This window comes from Orcinus orca, chromosome 1 (genome assembly GCF_937001465.1).
Source record: "Orcinus orca chromosome 1, mOrcOrc1.1, whole genome shotgun sequence".
NCBI classification, from domain to species: domain Eukaryota; kingdom Metazoa; phylum Chordata; class Mammalia; order Artiodactyla; family Delphinidae; genus Orcinus; species Orcinus orca.
The window spans coordinates 33,306,656-33,324,517 of record NC_064559.1 but is presented as its reverse complement, the minus strand read 5'-3'; positions in this window follow the sequence as shown (position 1 = coordinate 33,324,517).

Below are 17,862 nucleotides of genomic sequence, written 5' to 3'. Positions count from 1 at the left end.
TCCTAGGGAGAAGGCACAAGTGCAAAGGCATCAGGGCCTAAACACACACACACACACACACACACACACACACACACACACACACACACACCCCCCACATATACTACCATTTAGTATGGCTAAACATAGGATTCAGGAGGAACAGAGGCAAGAGATGAGGCCTTGAATTTATCCTAAGGGCAATGAGAAGGATTAAAGCGTTTAATCAGAGGAATAGCACACTCTAATTTGTGCTTTAGAGAGATGGCTGTTGAGGCAATGAGGAAAGTGGGTGGTAGCAGGGCAAAGTGGAGAGAAGGAACATAAATTAGGAGGTTATTGTAAGAGTTCGATAAGAAGGAGTAAGACCCTAAACTGGGGCAATTAATGGCATAAGGGTAGAGGGATTAACTCAAGAAATCTTTATGTAGAAATAATAGAACTTTATTCATTAACTCATTTAGTGAACAACTTTTGAGCACCTCCTATGGCATTGGGTAGTCAGTGATCAAAGACAGTGTCTGTCTTAAGAGGGGAAGATAGACAGAGAGACAGCTGCTTACAGATCAGTGTGAAAAGTGCTATGATAGAGATAAGCCAGTGAGGGAGAGGCCTTGAGAGATCAGGAATAAATGGGATATGGGAAGGGAGGGAGGAGGGGTCTAGGATGACTGCCAGGTTTCCACCTCAGATGTTGAGTGGAGAGTTGAACCACTGGCTAAGGTGAGGAGCACAGGGTAAGTGTGTGTCTGGAGGCACATGGTCATTTTGATTTGGTTCTCTCAACTCTTCCTTTGCCACCACCCCATTGAGAAAGGCCAATTGTGGTTTAGGGAACCTGTTGTTGCCTTCCCAGTTGGAAGAATTGCATGGAAAACACCTAGTATAGTTCCTGGCACGTAGTAAGTGCTCAATAAATGTTAAGTAAAGAAAACTAGTAAAAAGTGCAGAAACTTAAAGCAAGATTCATACTTACCATGCTGCCTCTCTCCATAAAACCGTTGAGGGATGTGTGGCCCACTGGCCCTGAAAGGCAGTCCACCAGAGACTTTTGACCGAACCTCAGCCTCCCAAGAAGAGGTTGTTAAAGAGAGTACGGATATAAATATGCAATAACTGAGCTCACTGTTGGTAGATTGGGCTCCCACAAAGAAAAGGATAGATGCGGCAGAGGGATCTCAGCAGTTTATTCCCATCAAAAGGCATCTGCATTGCATCATTTGTTTGAAGAATATGTACTGTGAACTTTGAAACCCACCTCATTGCATGATACCATGGAGGAAGTCACCAAAGTTGTGAATTTTCTTTGTTCTTGTGCTTTTACTATTGTCGCTTTACTGAAATTTTAGAAAAAGATGAAGCAGAGTATGGAGACCTTGTTTATGTCGATGCTGTTGGGTAGTAAAGTCATGGAAAACTTGTTGAAAGATTTACTGAACTGCTTCTCCACCACAGGGAATTAAAAGGCTTTGAGGGACCCAACTCATCAGACCTCAGGCAGCTCATGTCTTCCAGATGTGACAAGACTTGTAAACACTCTAATCTTGAAAGTGAAACACTGCTGATGCATTGGATGGAGGAAGTGCTCACGTTGAGCTTAAGCCGGACATGTGGACTAAGTGACTGACAACTAGAACCTGCTTTCATTTCTTATTGCTTCACTACATTAAGTGCAATGAAATCACCAACAGTGAAGAAATGCGGTGCTGTTTGATGGACATAAAGTCACTTTTTAAGAGAAATTCTCAGATTTGGGTAAGTATGAACCTTGCTTTAAGTTTTATATTTTTTTACCTTTTTGAAATTTACATGCATTGAGTGCTTATATGCTCCAGGGACTAGCCTAGGTGTTTTACATGTACTCATTCATTCCAGCCTCACAACAAACCTAAGAGGTAGTTTCTAGCATTATTCTCATTTCACAGATATTAACAGTGAGGTTAAGAAGAAGGACTTTTAAGTGGGGGAGCCTGGACTCTACCCTGGCAGTCTGACTTCTGTGCTCTTAACCACTCTGTGCAAACTTGAAGATGTGTCTAATCACCAAGCATCAGTCCTATCAGTGGGGCTTCATTTCCAAGGAACTGATTATAGTGAAAGTGAATTATGCTCACCAAGAAGACTCAATTTTCCTAGAATTTTAGAAAGCACTGGATAAATCCCAGAGTCTAAAATATCCTACTCTGTGGTCTAGCTCTGGGCAACACTTGGGTCCATTTTCCTTTTCTCATGAAACCACTGAGGGCAGTGCTAAGAAACATCACTAGTGAGTAAATCTGGAGACTGTGTTGAGGGGTGCCCTGATGCAGCACCCTCCACAACTCCATTTGTTTAAATTCCTGTCCTCATGGACTTCATCAATGCTCTCAAAATCAACCCACATCTAGCATAGGCCTATAAGAGTGCACTTTTGTATAAATTATGTTAATCTAACTGCTTTTATACTGCTTTTGTGTTGTTAAAAATCCATAAATTTGTTCATCCTGCTTCACTATTGTTATTAATTTTTAAGTTATGGACTTCATGTTCTGAGGTATAGCATCGTACGTTGTTTTTAAAAATTTTTTTTATTGTAGTATAGTTGCTTTACAATGTTGTGTTAATTTCTACTGTACAGCAAAGTGAATCAGCTACACGTATACATGTATCCCCTCTTCTTTGGATTTCCTTCCCATTTAGGTCACCACAGACCACTGAGTAGAGTTTCCTGTGCTATACAGTAGGTTCTCATTAGTTACCTATTTTATACATAGTATCAATGGTTCATATATGTCAATCTCAATCTCCCAGTTCATCCCACCCACTCCCCTTCCCCCCTTGGCATCCATATGTTTGTTCTCTATATCTGTGTCTCTATTTCTGCTTTGTAAATAAGATTGTCTATACCAATTTTTTCAGATTCTACATATACGTGCGAATATACTTCTTTTTCTCTTTCTGACTTACTTCACTCTGTATGACAGTCTCTAGGTCCATCCACATCTCTACAAATGACCCAATTTCATTCCTTTGTATGACTCAGTAATATTCCATTGTATATATGTACCACATCTTCTTTATCCATTCCTCTGTTGATGGACATTTAGATTGTTTCCATGTCTTGGCTATTGTAAAGAGTGCTGCAATGAACATTGGGGTGCATGTGTCTTTTTGAATTATGGTTTTCCCTGGGTGGGAAATTCCAGTAGTGGGATTGCTGGATCACATGGTAGTTCTAGTTTTTTAAGGAACCTATATACTATTCTCCATAGTGGCTACATACTGTTCTCCATAGTGGCTGCATACTGTTCTCCATAATAGCTGTATCAATTTACATTCCCACCCACAGTGCAAGAGGGTTCCGTTTTCTCCACGCCCTCTCCAGCACTTATTGTTTGTAGAAGGTTTGATGATGGCCATTCGGACCAGTGTGATACCTCATTGTAGTTTTGATTTGCATTTCTCTAATAATTAGCGATGTTGAATATCATTACATATGTTTTTTACCAATATCATTACATATGTTTTTTTGCCAACTGTATGTCTTCTTTGCAGAAGTGTCTATTTAGGTCTTCTGCCCATTTTTTTGATTGGCTTGCTTGTTTTTTTGCTATTGAGCTGCATGAGCTGCTTGTATATTTTGGAGATTAATCCTTTGTCAGTTGCTTCATATTTTCTGCCATTCTGAGGGCTGTCTTTTTGTCTTGTTTATGGTTTCCTTTGCTGTGTAAAAGCTTTTAGTTTAATTAGGTCGCATTTGTTTATTTTTGTTTTTATTCTTATTACTCTGGGGGGGGGTCAAAAAAGATCTTGCTCAAAAAAGATCAGATTTATGTCAAAGAGTGTTCTGCTTATGTTTTCCTCTAAGAGTTTTATAGTGTCTGGCCTTACATTTAGGTCTTTAACCTATTTTGAGTTTATTTTTGTGCATGGTGTTAGAGAGTGTTCTAATTTCATTCTTATACATGTAGCTGTCCAGTTTTCCCAGCACCACTTATTGAAGAGGCTCTCTTTGCTCAATTGTATATTCAGGCTTCCTTTGTCATAGATTAGGTGGCCATAGGTGCATGGGTTTATCTCTGAACTTTCTATCCTGTTCCATTGATCTATATTTCTGTTTTTGTGCCAGTACCATACTGTCTTGATTACTGTAGCTTTGTAGTAGAGTCTGAAGTCAGGGAGCCTGCTTCCACTGGCTCTGTTTTTATTTCTCAAGATTGCTTTGGCTATTCAGGGTCTTTTGTGTTTCCATAAAAATTGTAAAATTTTTTGTTCTAGTTCTGTGAAAAATGCCGTTGGTAATTTTATAGTGATAGCATTGAATCGGTAGATTGCTTTGGATAGTGTAGTCATTTTCACAGTATTAATTCTTCCAATCCAGGAACATGGTATAGCTCTCCACCTGTTGGTGTAGTCTTTGATTTCTTTCATCAGTATCTTATAGTTTTCTCATACAGGCCTTTGCCTCCTTATGTAGGTTTGTTCCTAGGTATTTTATTCCTTTTTGTTGCAATGGTAAATGGGATTGTTTCCTTAATTTCTCCTTCTGATCTTTTGTTGTTAATGTATAGGAATGAAAGAGATTTCTGTGTATTAACAGCGTATCCTGTGACTTTATTAAATTTGTTGATTAGCTCTAGTAGTTGTCTGGTGGAATCTTTAGGATTTTCTATGTATAGTATCATGTCATCTGCAAACAGTGACAGTTTTACTTCTTCACTGCCAATTTGGATTCCTTTTATTTCTTTTCTTCTCTGATTGCCATGGTTAGGACTTCCAAAACTATGTTGAATAATAATGGTGAGAGTGGGCACCCTTGTCTTGTTCCTGATTTTAGAGGAAATGCTTTCAGCTTTTCACCATTGAGAATGATGTTGGCTGTGGGTTTGTCATATATGGCCTTTATTATGTTGAGGTAGGTTCCCTCTATGCCCACTTTCTGGAGAGTTTTTATCATAAATCGGTGTTGAATTTTGTCGAATGCTTTTTCTGCATCTATTGAGATGATCATATGGATTTTATTCTTCAATTTGTTAATATGGTGTATCACATTGATTGATTTGCATTGAAGAATCCTTGCATCTCTGGGATAAATCCCACTTGATCATGGTGTATGATCCTTTTAATGTGTTGTTGGATTTGGTTTGCTAGTATTTTGTTGAGGATTTTTCCATCTATGTTCATCAATGATATTGGCCTGTCATTTTCTTTTTTTGTAATATCTTTGTCTGGTTTTGGTATCAGGGTGATGGTGGCCTCTAGAATGAGTTTGGGAGTGTTCCTCCCTCTGCAATTATTTGGAAGAGTTTGAGAAGGATAGGTGTTAGCTCTTCTCTGAATGTTTGATAGAATTTGCCTGTGAAGCCATCTGGCCCTGGACTTTTGTTTGGTGGAAGATTTTTAATCACAGTTTCAATTTCATTACTTGTGATTGGTCTATTCATACTTTCTGTTATTTCCTTGTTCAGTCTTGGAAGGTTATATCCTTCTAAGAATTTTTCCACTTCTAGGTTGTTCATTTTGTTGACATATAGTTGCTTGTAGTAATCTCTTATGACCCTTTGTATTTCTGTGGTGTCCATTGTAACTTCTCCTTTTTCCTTTCTCCTTTTATTGATTTGAATCCTCTCCCTTTTTTTCTTGATGAGTCTGGCTAAAGTTTTATCAATTTTGTTTATCTTCTCAAAGAACCAGCTTTTAATTTCATTGATCTTTGCTATTGTTTTCTTCATCTCTATTTCATTTGTTTCTGCTCTTCTTTATGATTTTTATTCTTCTGCTAACTTTGGGTTTTGTTTCTTCTTCTTTCTCTAGTTTCTTTAGGTGTAAGGATAGGTTGTTATTTGAGATTTTTCTTGTTTCTTGAGGTAGGATTGTATTGCTATAAACTTCCCTCTTAGAACTGCTTTTGCTGCATCCCCTAGGTTTTGGATTGTCATGTTATTTGTCATTTGTGTCTAGGTATTTTTTGATTTCCTCTTTGATTTCTTCAGTGATCCATTGATTATTTAATAACATGTTTATCCTCCATGTGTTTGTGTTATAAATAGCTTTTATTATGTTGAGATATGTTCCCTCTATACCCTCTTTGGTAAGAGTTTTTATCATGAATGGATGTTGAATTTTGTCAAATCCTTTTTCTGCATCTATTGAGATGATCATGTGGTTTTTGTCTTTTCTTTTGTTTAAGTGGTATATCACATTGATTGATTTGTGTATGTTGAACCATCCTCATGAACTTGGGATGAATCCCATTTGGTCATGGTATATGATCATTTTTATGCGTTGTTGGATTCAGCTTGCTAATATTTTATTGAGAATTTTTGCGTCTATATTCATCAAAGATATTGGCCTGTAATTTTCTTTTTTGGTGGTATCTTTGTCTAGTTTTGGTGTCAGCATGATGGTTGAGTTTGAGTTTGGAAGAGATTGAGAAAGATTAGTATACGTTCTTCTTTGTGTATTTGGTAGAATTCCCCTGTGAAGACATCTGGTCCTGGACTTTTGTTTATAAGGAGTTTTTAAATTACAGATTCTATTTCATTTCTAGTGGTTGGTCTGTTCAAATTATCTATTTCTTCCTGATTCAGTCTGGTGGGCTGTATGTTTCTAGAAAGTTGTCCATTTCTTCTAGGCTGTTGAATTTGTTGGCAAATAATTATTCATAATATCCTCTTATGGTGTTTTGTATTTCTGCAGTATCAGTTGATATTTCTCCATTTTCATTTCTCATTTTGTTTGTGTTCTCTGTCTTTTCTTCTTGGTGAGCCTAGCTAGAGGTTTGTCAATTTTTTCTACTCTTTCAAAGAACCAGCTCTTCGTTCTATTTTTTTCTTGAATCTCTATTTTATATATTTCCTCTCTTATCTTTATTATTTCCTTCATTCTGCTGACTTTAAGTTTTGTTTATTTTTCTTTTTCTAATTCTTTTAGGTGGTAGGTTAGGTTGTTTATTTGAGATTTTTCTTGTTTTTTGAGGAAAGCCTGTATCTCTATGAACTTCCCTCTAATACCTGCTTTTGCTGCATCCCATAGATTTTTTTATGGTTGTGCTTTCATTGTCATTTGTCTCAAGGTATTTTAAAATTTCCTTTTTGCTTTCCTCATTGACCCATTGGTTTTTTAGTAGCATGTTATTTAGTCTCCAAGTAATCTTTTTTTTTCTCATTTCTTTTTCTGTGATTGATTTCTAGTTTCATGCCATTGTGCTCAGAAGAGACGCTTGAAATAATTTCTATACTCTTAAATTTGTTGAGGTTTGTTTTGTGCCCTAGTATGTGGTCAATCCTAGAGAATGTTCCATGTGCACTTGAAAAGAATGTGTATTCTGCTTTTTTTTTTGACGTAATATCCTGAAAATATCAATTAAATCTAACTGTTCTATTGTATCATTTCGGATCTCTGTTGCCTTACTGATTTTCTGTCTCGAAGATCTGTCCATTGATGTGAGTGGGGTGTTAAATCTCCTACTATTATGGCATTCCAGTCATTTTCTTCTTTTATGTATGTTAGCATTTTTTTAAATGTACTTGGGCACTCCTATATTAGGTGCATATATGTTGATGAGTGTAAAATTCTCTTTTTGTATTGATCCTTTTATCAATATATAGTGTCCTTCTTTATCTTTCTTTATGGCCTTTGTTTTAAAGTCTATTTTGTCTAATATGTGTATTGTGAACCCTGCTTTCTTGTCATTTCTATTTCCATGAAATATCTTTTTTTATCCCCTCACTTTCAATCTATGTGTCTCCTTTGCCCTAAAGTGGGTCTCTTATAGGCAGCATATTGTAGGCTCTTGTTTTTCTTTCCAGTCGGCCAGTCCACGTCTTTTGATTAGAGTACTTAGTCTGTTGACATTTAAGGTAATTATTGACAAACATGTATTTATTGCCATTTTATTTTATTTATTTATTTTTTAGCATCTTTATTGTAATATAATTGCTTTACAATGGTGTGTTAGTTTCTGCGTTATAACAAAGTGAATCAGTTATACATATACATATGTTCCCATATCTCTTCCCTCTTGTGTCTCCCTCCCTCACACCCTCCCTATCCCACCCCTCTAGGTGGTCACAAAGCACCGAGCTTATCTCCCTTTGCCATGCGGCTGTTTCCCACTAGCTATCCATTTTACGTTTGGTAGTGTATACTACCACTACCACTACCACAGTGTATATCCTCAAGTCCATTCTCTAGTAGGTCTGTGTCTTTATTCCTGTCTTACCCCTAGGTTCTTCATGACCATTTTTTTTTCTCCTTAGATGCCATATATATGTGTTAGCATACAGTATTTGTTTTTCTCTTTCTGACTTACTTCACTCTGTATGACAGACTCTAGGTCCATCCACGTCACTACAAATAACTCAATTTCGTTTCTTTTTATGGCTGAGTAATATTCCATTGTATATATGTGCCACATCTTCCTTATCCATTCATCCGATGATGGACACTTATGTTGCTTCCATCTCCTTGCTATTGTAAACAGAGCTGCAATGAATATTTTGGTACATGACTCTTTTTGAATTACGGTTTTCTCAGGGTATATGCCCAGTAGTGGGATCGCTGGGTCGTATGGTAGTTCTATTTGTAGTTTTTTAAGGAACCTCCATACTGTTTTCCATAGTGGCTGTATCAATTTACGTTCCCACCAGCAATGCAAGAGTGTTCCCTTTTCTCCACACCTCCAGCATTTATTGTTTCTATATTTTTTGATGATGGCCATTCTGACTGGTGTGAGATGATATCTCATTGTAGTTTTTATGTGCATTTCTCTAATGATTAATGATGTTGAGCATTCTTTCATGTGTTTGTTGGCAATCTGCATATGTTCTTTGGAGAAATGTCTATTTAGGTCTTCTGGCCATTTTTGGATTGGGTTGCTTGTTTTTTTTGTTATTGAGCTGCATGAGCTGCTTGTAAATTTTAGAGATTAATCCTTTGTCAGTTGCTTCATTTGCAAATATTTTCTCCCATTCTGAGTGTTTCTTTTGGTCTTGTTTATGGTTTCCTTTGCTGTGCAAAAGCTTTGAAGTTTCATTAGGTCCCATTTGTTTATTTTTGTTTTTATTTCCATTAATCTAGGAGGTGGGCCAAAAAGGATCTTGCTGTGATTTATGTCATAGAGTGTTCTGCCTATGTTTTCCTCTAAGAGTTTAATAGTTTCTGGCCTTACATTTAGATCTTTAATCCATTTTGAGCTTATTTTTGTGTATAGAGTTAGGGAGTGTTCTAATCTCATACTTTTACATGTACCTGTCCAGTTTTCCCAGCACCACTTATTGAAGAGACTGTCTTTTCTCCACTGTATATTCTTGCCTCCTTTATCAAAGATAAGGTGACCATATGTGTGTGGGTTTATCTCTGGGCTTTCTATCCTGTTCCATTGATCTATATTTCTGTTTTAGTGCCAATACCATACTGTCTAAATTACTGTAGCTTTGTAGTATAGTCTGAAGTCAGGGAGCCTGATTCCTCCAGCTCCATTTTTCGTTCTCAAGATTGCTTGGGCTATTTGGGGTCTTTTGTCTTTCCATACAAGTTGTGAAATTTTTTGCTCTAGTTCTGTGAAAAATGCCAGTGGTAGTTTGATAGAGATTGCATTGCATCTGTAGATTGCTTTGGGTAGTAGAGTATTTTCACAATGTTGATTCTTCCAATCTAAGAACATGGTATATCTCTCCATCTATTTGTATCATCTTTAATTTCTTTCATCAGTGTCTTATAATTTTCTGCATACAGGTCTTTTGTCTCCTTAGGTAGGTTTATTCCTAGATATTTTATTCTTTTTTTTTGCAATGGTAAATGGGAGTGTTTTCTTGATTTCTCTTTCAGATTTTTCATCATTAGTGTATAGGAAGGCCAGATATTTCTGTGCATTAATTTTGTATCCTGCTGCTTTACCAAATTCATTGATTAGCTCTAGTAGTTTTCTGGTAGCATCTTTGGGATTCTCTATGTATAGTATCATGTCATCTGCAGACAGTGACAGCTTTACTTCTTTTCCGATTTGGATTCCTTTTTCTTCTCTGATTGTTGTGGCTAAAACTTCCAAAACTATGTTGAATAAGAGTAGTGAGAGTGGGCAACCTTGTCTTGTTCCTGATCTTAGTGGAAATGGTTTCAGTTTTTCACCATTGAGGAAGATGTTGGCTGTGGGTTTGTCATATATGGCCTTTAGTATGTTGAGGAAAGTTCCCTCTATGCCTACTTTCTGGAGGGTTTTTATCATAAATGGGTGTTGAATTTTGTCGAAAGCTTTCTCTGCATCTATGGAGATGATCATATGGTTTTTCTCCTTCAGTTTGTTAATATGGTGTATCACGTTGATTGATTTGTGTACATTGAAGAATCCTTGCATTCCTGGGATAAACCCCACTTGACCATGGTGTACGATCCTTTTAATGTGCTGTTGGATTCTGTTTGCTAGTATTTTGTTGAGGATTTTTGCATCTATGTTCATCAGTGATATTGGCCTGTAGTTTTCTTTCTTTGTGACATCTTTTTCTGGTTTTGGTATCAGGGTGATGGTGGCCTCCTAGAATGAGTATGGGAGTATTCCTCCCTCTGCTATATTTTGGAAGAGTTTGAGAAGGATAGGTGTTAGCTCTTCTCTGAATGTTTGATAGAACTCGCCTGTGAAGCCATCTGGTCCTGGGCTTTTGTTTGTTGGAAGATTTTTAATCACAGTCTCAATTTCAATGCTTGTGATTGGTCTGTTCATATTTTCTATTTCTTCCTGGTTCTGTCTCGGCAGGTTGTGCATTTCTAAGAATTTGTGTGTTTCTTCCAGGTTGTCGATTTTATTGGCATAGAGTTGCTTGTAGTAATCTCTCATGATCTTTTGTATTTCTGCAGTGTCACTTGTTACCTCTCCTTTTTCATTTCTAATTCTATTGATTTGAGTCTTCTCCCTTTTTTTCTTGATGAGTCTGGCTAATGGTTTACCGATTTTGTTTATCTTCTCAAAGAACCAGCTTTTAGTTTTATTGATCTTTGCTATCATTTCCTTCATTTCTTTTTCATTTATTTCTGATCTGATCTTTATGATTCCTTTCCTTCTGCTAACTTTGGGGGTATTTTGTTCTTCTTTCTCTAATTGCTTTAGGTCAAGGTTAGGTTGTTTATTCGAGATGTTTCCTGTTTCTTAAGGTAGGCTTGTATAGCTATAAACTTCCCTCTTAGAACTGCTTTTGCTGCATCCCATAGGTTTTGGGTCGTCGTGTCTCCATTGTCATTTGTTTCTAGGCATTTTTTAATTTCCTCTTTGATTTCTTCAGTGATCAATTCATTATTAAGTAGTGTATTGTTTAGCCTCCATGTGTTTGTATTTTTTGCAGATCTTTTCCTGTAATTGATACCTAGTCTCATAGCGTTGTGGTCGGAAAAGATACTTGATAAAATTTCAATTTTCTTAAATTTACCAAGGCTTGATTTGTGACCCAAGATATGATCTATCCTGGAGAATGTTCCATGAACACTCGAGAAAAATGTGTATTCTGTTGTTTCTGGATGGAATGTCCTATAAATATCAATTAAGTCCATCTTGCTTAATGTATCATTTAAAGCTTGTGTTTCCTTATTTATTTTCATTTTGGATGATCTGTCCATGGGTGAAAGTGGGGTGTTAAAGTCCCCTACTATGATTGTGTTACTGTCGATTTCCCCTTTTATGGCTGTTAGTATTTGCCTTATGTATTGAGGTGCTCCTATGTTGGGTGCATAAATATTTACAATTGTTACATCTTCTTCTTGGATCCATCCTTTGATCATTATGTAGTGTCTTTCTTTGTCTCTTCTAATAGTCTTTATTTTAAAGTCTATTTTGTCTGATATGAGAATTGCTACTCCAGCTTTCTTTTTATTTCCATTTGCATGGAATATCTTTTTCCCTCCCCTCACTTTCAGTCTGTATGTGTCCCTACGTCTGAAGTGGATCTCTTGTAGACAGCATATATATGGGTCTTGTTTTTGTATCCATTCAGCCAGTCTGTGTCTTTTGGTAGGAACACTTAATCCATTTACATTTAAGGTAATTATTGATATGTATGTTCCTATTCCCATTTTCTTAATTGTTTTGGGTTTGTTATTGTAGGTCTTTTCCTTCTCTTGTGTTTCTTGCCTAGAGAATTTCCTTTAGCATTTGTTCTAAAGCTGGTTTAGTGGTGTGGAACTCTCTCAGCTTTTGCTTGTCTGTAAAGGTTTTAATTTCTCCATCAAATCTGAATGAGATCCTTGCTGGGTAGAGTAATCTTGGTTGTAGGTTTTTCTCCTTCATCACTTTAAATATGTCCTGCCACTCCCTTCTGGCTTGCAGAGTTTCTGCTGAAAGATCAGCTGTTAACCTTATGGGGATTCCCTTGTATGTTATTTGTTGTTTTTCTCTTGTTGCTTTTAATACGTTTTCTTTGTATTTAATTTTTGTCAGTTTAATATGTGTCTTGGTGTGTTTCTCATTGGATTTATCCTGAATGGGACTCTCTGTGCTTCCTGGAGTTGATTAACTATTTCCTTTCCCATATTAGGGAAGTTTTCAACTATAATCTCTTCAAATATTTTCTCACTCCCTTTCTTTTTCTCTTCTTCTTCTGGGACCCCTATAATTCGAATATTGGTGCATTTAATGTTGTCCCAGAGGTCTCTGAGGCTGTCCTCAGTTCTTTTCATTCTTTTTTCTTTATTCTGCTCTGCAGTAGTTATTTCCACTATTTTATCTTCCAGGTCACTTATCTGTTCTTCTGCCTCAGTTATTCTGCTATTGATTCCTTCTAGAGTATTTTTAATTTCATTTATTGTGTTGTTCATCATTGCTTGTTTCCTCTTTAGTTCTTCTAGGTCCTTGTTAAATGTTTCTTGCATTTTCTCTATTCTATTTCCAAGCTTTTGGATCATCTTTATTATCATTATTCTGAAATCTTTTTCAGGTAGACTGCCTATTCCTCTTCATTTGTTAGGTCTGATGGGTTTTAATCTTGCTCCTTCATCTGCTGTGTGTTTTTCTGTTTTCTCATTTTGCTTATCTTACTGTGTTTGGGGCCTCCTTTTTGCAGGCTGCAGGTTCGTAGTTCCCATTGTTTTTGGTGTCTGTCCCCAGTGGCTAAAGTTTGTTCATTGGGTTGTGTAGGCTTCCTGGTGGGGGGGAGTAGTGCCTGTGTTCTGATGGATAAGGCTGGATCTTGTCTTTCTGGTGGGCAGGTCCACGTCTGGTGGTGTTTTGGGTTGTCTGTGGCCTTATTATGATTTTAGGCAGCCTCTCTGCTAATGCATGAGATTGTGTTCCTGTCTTGCTAGTTGTTTGGTGTAGGGTGTCCAGCACTGTAGCTTGCTGGTTGTTGAGTGAAGCTGGGTGTTGGTGTTGAGATGGAGATCTCTGGGAGATTTTCGCTGTTTGATATTACGTGGAGCTGGGAGGTTTCTTGTGGACCAGTGTCCTGAAGTTGGCTCTCCCACCTCAGAGGCACAGCACTGACTCCTGGCTGCAGCGCCAAGAGCCTTTCATCCACACGGCTCAGAATAAAAGGGAGAAAAAGTAGAAAGAATAAGGATAAAATAAAATAAAATTAAGATAAAATAAAATAATTAAAAAATAATTATTAAGAAAAAAAATTTTTTTAAGTAAAACAAACAAAAAACAGATGGACAGAACCCTAGGACAAATGGTGAAAGCAAAGCTATACAGACAAAATCTCACACAGAAGCATACATATGCATGCTCACAAAAAGAGGAAAGGGGGAAAAATAATATAATCTTACTCTCAAAGTCCACCTCCTCAATTTGGGATGATTCATTGCCTATTCAGGTATTCCACTGATGCAGGGTACATCAAGTTGATTGTGGAGATTTAATCCGCTACTTCTGAGGCTGCTGGGAGAAATTTCCCTTTCTCTTCTTTGTTCACACAGCTCCCGGGGTTCAGCTTTGGATTTGGCCTCGCCTCTGCATGTAGGTCATGGAGGGCGTCTGTTCTTCGCTCAGACAGGACGGGGTTAAAGGAGCAGCTGATTCGGGGGCTCTGGCTCACTCAGGCCGGGGGAAGGGAGGGTAGAGATGTGGGGCGAGCTTGCGGAGGCAGAGGCCAGTGTGATGTTGCACCAGCCTCAGGCGCACCATGTGTTCTCCCAGGGAAGTTGTCCCTGGATCACGGGACCCTGGCAGTGGCAGGCTGCACAGGCTTCCGGGAGGGGAGGTGTGGATAGTGACCTGTGCTCACACAGAGGCTTCTTGGTGGCAGCAGCAGTGGCCTTAGCATCTCATGCCTGTCTCTGGGGTCTGCGCTGATAGTCGCGGCTCACGCCCGTCTTTGGAGCTCTTTAAACAGCACTCTTAATCCCCTCTCCTCGTGCACCAGGAAACAAAGAGGGAAGAAAAAGTCTCTTGCCTCTTTGGCAGGTCCAGACTTTTTCCTGGACTCCATCCCGGCTAGCCGTGGTGCACTAGCCCCTTCAGGCTGTGTTCACGCCGCCAGTCCTCTCCCTGCGATCCGACCGAAGTCCGAGCCTCAGCTCCCAGCCCCGTCTGCCGCAGCTGGTGAGCAGACAAGCCTCTCGGGCTGGTGAGTGCTGGTTGGCACCGATCCTCTGTGCGGGAATCTCTCTACTTAGCCCTCTGCACCCGTGTTGCTGTGCTCTCCTCTGCGGGTCCGAAGCTCCCCCCTCCACCACCCACAGTCTCCGCCCGCGAAGGGGCTTCCTAGTGTGTGGAAACCTTTCCTCCTTCACAGCTCCCTCCCACTGGTGCAGGTCCCATCCCTATTCTTTTGTCTCTGTTTATTATTTTTTCTTTTTCCCTACCCAGGTATGTGGGGAGTTTGTTGCCTTTTGGGAGGTCTGAGGTCTTCTGCCAGAGTTCAGTGGGTGTTCTGTAGGAGTTGTTCCACATGTAGATGTATTTCTGATGTGTCTGTGGGGAGGAAGGTGATCTCCGTGTCTTACTCTTCAGCCATCTTCCCCCTCTCTCTTTTTTTTTTTTTTTTTGCAGTATGCGGGCCTTTCACTGTTGTGGCCTCTCCCGTTGCGGAGCACAGGCTCCAGACGCGCAGGCTCAGCGGCCATGGCTCACGGGCCCAGCCGCTCCGCGGCATGTGGGATCTTCCCGGACCGGGGCACGAACCCGTGTCCCCTGCATCAGCAGGCAGACTCTCAACCACTGTGCCACCAGGGAAGCCCTTCCCCCTCTCTTTATTGCCATTTTAAACCTGTTTTCCTGTTGATTCTTTTTCTCCTTTGTTCCTTTCCTTTTCTTTTTGTAGTTTGATGATTTCCTTTTATTTTATGTTTGTGTTCTCTTCTTTCTGTTCTTTGTGCATCTATTTTATGTTTGTGATTACCCCTTTTTTCAAGTATGTTAACCCCTTCCTATATCTGCTTCCTTTAGACTGATAGTTATGTAGGCTCAAACAAATTCTAAAAAAAGGTAATAAGAATCTACATTTTTTACTCTCCTCCCCCACACTTTATGATTTTGATGTCCTTTTTTACATCTTCATGTTTATCCTTTTGCTGTTCCTTGTGTTTATCATTGTTTTCACAGATGGATTTCTTTTTTCCTTTTTGATCTGTATACTGGCTTATTTAAGTGATTTACTTTCCAATTGTGATTTCCTATTTCTTCTTCCTTCTTTTCTATTTAGAGAAGACCTTTCACTATTTCTTGTAGGATAGGTTTAGTATTGCTGTATTCTTTTAGTTTTTGCTTGTCTGAGAAATTCTTTATCTCTCCTATTCTAAATGATAATCTTGCTGGGTAGAGTATTCTAGGTTGCAGATTATTCCCTTTCAAAACTTGTTAACTTTTGTCATTTTGAGTATAATGTGTCTTGGTGTAGGTCTCTTTGGGGTCATCTTGTTTGGGATTTTCTATGCTTCTTGTATCTGGATATCTGTTTGCTTCTTTAGGTTTGGGAAATTTTCAGCTATAATTTCTTCAAATACATTTTCAATCCCCTTTTCTCTTTCTTCTCCTTCTGGAATCCCTATTATGTGTAGATTGGCTTGTTATATTATCCCATAGGTCTCATATATGGCTTTCATATTTCTTCATTTGTCTCTCTGTCTGCTGTTTTGATTGGGTGATTTCCATTATTCTATCTTCCAGATCACTTCTTCATTCTTCTGCATTATTCATTCTGCTATTCATTGCCTTTAGTTCAGCTTTTGTCTCAGCAAATGAATTTTCTAATTTTTCTTGCCTCCTCCTTATATTTTCTCATTCCTTTTTACAGTACTCTGCATTTCTGTTGATAGCCTTTATTAATTCCGTCAGTGTTTTCATTACCCCTTTTTGACTCGGTGTCTATTAGACTGAAGAGGTCTGTTTCATTGTTTGTTCCTTCAGGGAAATTCTCTTGGTATTTTAAGTGGTAGTGGTTTCTCTGCTTCTTCATTTTACTTCCGTTTCCCTTACTCCGTGAGTTTAGGAGAAACAGTTATCTACTGTAGTCTTGAAAGGCTAGATATATGTGGGAGCATCCCTGTGTAACTTGTGTGGATTTAATATTTTTGGCATGAGAGCTGCTTTTAGTTTGGATGCCTTCCACCTCCTTCCTCAGCATGTCCTGGCTGTTAGCCCCTTGATAGGGGGTGTGCAGATGTGGTGGCTCATGCATACTCCCAGGGGCTGCAACAGCAGGGGCAGCAATTGACTCTTGCTCATGGGTCTCTCAGCAGTGGCAGCAGTCTGAGCACACTCCCTGGGCCCATGACAGGGTGGGGACAGTGATTGGCACTCACTCCCGATTCTCTCGGAAGTGGCAGGGACCCACACCCACCTCCAAAGCCCATGATGGCAGAGGGGGCTCACGCCCACCCCCAGAGCTTGTATAGGCTGTCCTGTTACCTGACAGCCTGAATGGGGAAAGAATTTCCTATGTGGTCCCACCCCTCTCCTTGAGCACCCCCCAACAATGGTGCCTTGCCACTCTGGCTGGCTCAGGCTTCTTCTGCATATACCCTCAGTTGCAGCCACACCCTGCTCCAGCCCCTTCAGGCTGTCTCCACTCAGCCAATCCCAGTTCTCTCCCCAAGTTGACCTCTGAAGCCCACGCTTTAGCACCCAGCCCCCGACCACACCGGGGACAAGCGTCTCAGGCTGGGGAGTGCACAGTGGTGGTATCGACCATCTGTGAAGGTCTCTCTCTGTTTTGCCTTCCACAGACTGGTTGTCATGCTCTCCTCCAAGGCTCCAAAGTTCCCCCTCTATCTTGGCTTGTCTCCCCGCCAGTGAGGGGACTTTCCAGGGTGTGGTAACATTTCTTCTTCCATGGCTCCTTCCCAGGGGCACAGGTCCTATTCCAATTCCTTTCTCTCTCTCTCTCTTTTTCTTTATTCTTTTGTCATACCTGGTTACATGGAGATTTTCTTGCCCTTTCAGAAGTCTGAGGTCTTCTGCCTGTGTTCAGTAGATATTCTATGAGAATTGTTCCACACAGAGATGTATTTTTGATGTATTTGTGGGAGGAGGTGAGCTCCACGACCTACTCCTCCACCATATTGATCTCCCTTCTGTTTTATTTTCTAATATAAGCATTTAAGATTATAATTTTTCTCTAAAGTACCACTTTAATTGTATTTCACAAGTTTGACATGTAGTGTTTTGTCTCTAAGCCTTTCTAAATATTTTTAATTTCAATTACTCTTTACTCCATGAGTTATTTAATGTTTTTAGATCTCTTTCTTTCATGGATGTTATTTTCACTAAGTTTAATAATTCTAGGAATAGACTTATTTTTTCTTTAGCACATTAGGAATATTGTTGTACTGTTCTCTAGCTTTCACTATTGATGAAAAAAGGAGTTAATGTAATTGTCATTTACTTGAAGGTTATATATCTTTTCTCTCTGACTGCTTTTAATATCTTTTCTTTTCTCTTAATTTTTAAAATAAAAATTTAGTTTATCATCTATTTATGAC